The sequence below is a fragment of the Rattus norvegicus genome, chromosome 16 (assembly GCF_036323735.1).
Source record: "Rattus norvegicus strain BN/NHsdMcwi chromosome 16, GRCr8, whole genome shotgun sequence".
Lineage (NCBI taxonomy): Eukaryota > Metazoa > Chordata > Mammalia > Rodentia > Muridae > Rattus > Rattus norvegicus.
In genome coordinates this window covers 57,297,559-57,302,156 of record NC_086034.1, presented here as the reverse complement: position 1 = coordinate 57,302,156, position 4,598 = coordinate 57,297,559, and the positions used below count along the sequence as shown (strand labels likewise).

The window sequence follows — 4,598 nt, the reverse complement described above, 5'->3', positions numbered from 1 at the left end:
AATTTTACCCAGATAGCACTTTGGGTTATCCTCAAATGAAAGGATAGGATTCTGTAAACTCAAGTTGCTCTTGGAAATAATCTATAGAAATAGATGAGGAAATGGGAGCTATATTTCCTATGCTGCATAACTTTTCAGTTATAGTTTGATATAAAAGAAATATTTAAATGCATTCCTGTCTTTAATCTAGAATATTTTTGTCTAAAATTTACAGACTTTTTGCATAAAGCCATATAGCCTGTAAAAAATATTTTTATATACATGGGGCATCAGAGGTCCAGTTGCTTCTGACAAGGGCTATGGCTATCCTATTATTTATATTGGTGTAGACTATCTCTGGGTAATCATTAAAGTGTTGAGTTGGATTGGCAGGGCAGAAATCTAGTTATCTAGATTATCTAGTTATCTAGTAAGTAAAAATGGTAACTAAAGATCTTGGAGAAAACTAAACAGTCCCAGTCTTCTTATTCTTCATACCAACAAGGTGCACATGATCACCTTTCAATCTTTTTGCAGCAACTGAATTCTGGAATTATTCATTCTCCATATACAATGGTTTTAAATAACTGACCACATTTGCTATTGAATGGCATGCACAGATCTATGAATATGACTTAAAATGTACTGCTTTATTTATAATTTTTTTTGAGGTGGCAGCAGTTGAAAATCAGGAGACACAGAAAGAAGTCTTCCCTTGGCTTCCATCATTGAAGAACAGACAATTCTGAAAAATAAAGAATTCCATGAATCAATTCTGGTAATGAGCTTCCCATCTATGATAAAATACTCCAGAATCAGGCTTATTGGAAGACTTATTTTCCTCATAGTTTTGGAGGTTTCAACCCATAGTTCTTGTCCTGGTTATTTTGAGCCTAGCTAGAGAGCTACCCAACACCAGCATGGATATGTGTCGCTTGGCATGGTTGACTAATAGGTTCATGTCATCCCCTGACATGTGTTTAAGGTTTTATACCACGATCACAAAATGGATTCCAACTATATTAAAAACCATTGTTATTACTAAATGAGTCAAAAGGAGCCACGTTCTAAGATTCTCTGGGACAATGCCTTAGTCTTGAGGTCTTATAATGATCACTTGCACAGTGCAAAAAGCATTTGGCTAGAATCAGAAAAATCTGTATTTGCTATCAAGTCATATTGTAACCCCAGGGAGTTCTTAGCAATGTTTCTGAGTGCCAAATCACATTATCAGACTACATGTTTTCTTAGGTTTCAACTGAATACAAAATTTGCTATATACTCTATAGCCAAGATTTAGTTTATTACTCTGGGAATAGCTTATTTTCAGGTAAGAACTTGGAATAGAAGGCAATTTATAGAAGATCTTATATAACTATAAAAGAGAATTTTATTTCAGCATTACTGTGCTGCAGATTGGAATATATCCTAGGTCATCCCATAATTCCTAAAGCATAATAAAATAATTGAGAGAAATATGATTAGCCAATAGCAAAGACATGGGGCTGTCTCAGAATGTACAGATCTATGGCTAGAACCATGTGGATGCATGCTAGCATTTCTGCATGTATGGCAATATACTTGAAGACAGAAATACATTATTGTAAAAATGATTCACCCAAATCTTTCTGAAAATACAGAAACGTTTGAGGGTGAAGTTTGATCTCATCCTTTAGTATGGTAACACACTGAGCTTACTTCTTAATTTGGAAATGAGAGAAAACTGATTATTTTTTAGCCAATATGAAGGAAGATTGGGAAAGCCATATCTCTCAGATGTTTGAGAACTTAGTAATGCAAATCATATTGCCCCTTTCCTCTTACCAACAACTTAATTTGGGGCAGGATTGATGAACTGGAATGTTTGCTAATCAGATTGAAATACAACTAGGCTGGGGTCCAGCGGAAGTCTGCCAGAGCTTCCTTTCCTAAGACAAGGTCGACAGCTGGTCTCATTTTGGTAATGGTTTTGCCCATTATCTTATCATTTGCTTCATTTTATATGGCCCAAATCTCAAATTACAATTGTTTAGAAGACACTCAAGAGACAAGGTAAAAATAAATAAAGATTCCACGTACAAAATAGAGTTACAAACCTAACAGTACTTGGTAATTAGATTTCCTTGCTTTAAACTTTGGTTCCACTTTTACTTTCTAAAAAAAAAGTTAGTAAGGGTATTGTCAATTACGAATTACTGCTGACTCTCCCTTTTAGACGTGGCTAATCATACATTGTTAATGAAACAGAAAAATGACTTTAATTTGACCTTCAAAAGATAAATTCTTGGTCTAGAATGCTTTCTTGTGCCATTGTCTAAAGTTTAAAAACATAGAGGAATCTAATGAAGTGACTGATGATTCAGAACCGTAAGATACACTGAAGAGTTCAAATTTCAATCCTGTAGGTAATAGTCATGTAAAATCATGCTATTGATCAGACTAAGTATAGGACAATTGGGAATAGTGGATCTACAGAAAACTTAGGAAGGCTACACTTTTAAAGGTTTCAACAGACCCAGAACATAGTGAGACATAGCGTTTGGCATGGGAACACATAAAAGTTCATGGATTGTTGCAATGCCTACCTAGAGTATGCAATGTTATCTCTAATTCATATGTGGTAAGTTTCAATTTAGGAGAGTTAAGATAATTTACAAAACCTGAAAAGCAAGGAAATAACAAAGTTCCTGCTCTTTGCTTTATATTTGCTGAATCACCTTTCCATATTTCAAGCTGAATGTGAGCAGCATAGTGCTTTCTTCAAAGGAAAATTATAAGACGAGAAAATGAATTATTCTAAAAAGGTTTTGTAAAGTCATTATTTTTACTTGCATATTTGATGACTAGGAAACCACGACGAAGACTCTACTGTGTAAGATTCACGTAGATTATTGGCTTATTTTTGCAGTGTGCATTCATAAAAAAATTAATAGAAAGAATTGAATCATATCGCCACAGGCATTTAGTCCCGGAATCTGCAGTTGACACATGAGAGACTGAGGAAAGCAGGTGGTACAGCAAAGCTCTATGTTTTACTGCTAGCAATTATTTATTTTGATTTTAAACAAGGGGTAGGTCAAAGAGATCATGCCTAAAGTGTAAGTCTATCCAAACTTTTCAGGAAGCAGAGATCAGTTTCATAAGGTGCCCCAGGCTATTCCATCTAGTTGAAACTTTTTAATAGTTAACTGTAGCTCACTAGGGATTGTGAACATAGTATACTGCCTATGGACATTTCACTAGATTTCCTTTTCAATTGTCTCTCTTCCCTTCTTCTCCCTCTATTTCTTTCTTTTCTTTTCTTCCTTTATTCCTGGCCTCATTATATAAGAATGGAGTTTTTCTTGTTTATATGAATTAAAGATCACCAAGAAACATTAAGCCAATAAACTAGAGAAGGCTATCAGCGTCAGAGGGAAAAATGCTATGTGGTGGTTATCGAGCTTTTCTGTGTCAAAACTTCTGACACACTGTAAAAAATTTGAGAAGTCTAAAGCACTTTTTTTAAAAAAATTGGGATATAAAGAAATAAATATGTCTCATATATATTCTATTATTAAGATTTGAAACTAGAGCTTTCCCTCCTTTTCTGGCTGGAACTATGGAGGCTGGGCCAGAGAAGAGAAAGAAGGTTGCCATTGTGCCAGAAACCCTTAAGAAAAAGTGAAGGAATGTCGCCAAGTTGAAGGTGAAGTTCCTGAGGAAGAAGTTTGCCCTGAAGACACTGCTAAAGACAAGGAGAAAGCTCATCTATGAGAAGGCAAAGCACTCTCACAGGAGTACAGGCATGTACTGAACTGAGATTCAGGTGGCTAGGATGGCAAGAAAAGCTGGAAACTCCTATGTGTCTACAGAACCAAAATTGGCCTTTGTCATCAGAATACAAAGTATCAATGGAGTAAGCCCAAAGGTGCACAAGAATTGCCGCACCTTTGTCTTCAACAGATCTTCAATGGCACATTTGTCAAGTTCAACAAGGCTTCAAATAACACGCTGAGGACTGTGGAACCATACATCGTATGGGGGTGCCCCAACCTGAAGTCAGTAAATGAGCTCATCTACAAGAGAGTCTATGGCAAAATCAATAAAGAGCAGATTGCCTTGACAGATAATTCCTTGATTGCACTATTTCTTGGTAAATTTGGCGTCATCTGCCTGGAGGATCTAATTCATGAGATCTGTACAGTTGGGAAATGCTGCAAGGAAGCAAGTAACTTCCTGGGGCCCTTCAAATTGTCTTGCCCATGAGGTGGACTGAAGAAAAAGTCAACTCACTTTGTAGAAGGTGGAGATGTTGGCAACAGGGAAGACCAGATAAGCAGGCTTACTAGACAGATGAAGTAAGGTGTCTCCCATGGTATTTTTGTCAAGGAAACAGAAACTAAACAGAGACACACAGTGAAACTAGCAGAAGTTAGGAACTAAGTAGATTTAACAGATATCTATAGAACATTTTGTCCTGAAACAAGAGAATATACCTTCTTCTCAGCACCTCATGGTACCTTCTCCAAACTTGACCATATAATTGATCACACAACAGGCCTCAACATATACAAGAAGATTAAAATAATACTGTGTATCCTATCAGATCACCACGTACTAAGGACTAAGGCTGGTCT

At 36.2% G+C, this 4,598-nt stretch overlaps 1 pseudogene; it reads left to right on the top strand.

The window, feature by feature from the left end:
- The first annotated feature begins 3,580 nt into the window (after positions 1-3,580).
- On the top strand, positions 3,581-4,323 carry LOC103693965 (60S ribosomal protein L7 pseudogene; annotated as a pseudogene).
- Positions 4,324-4,598: the final 275 nt, after the last annotated feature.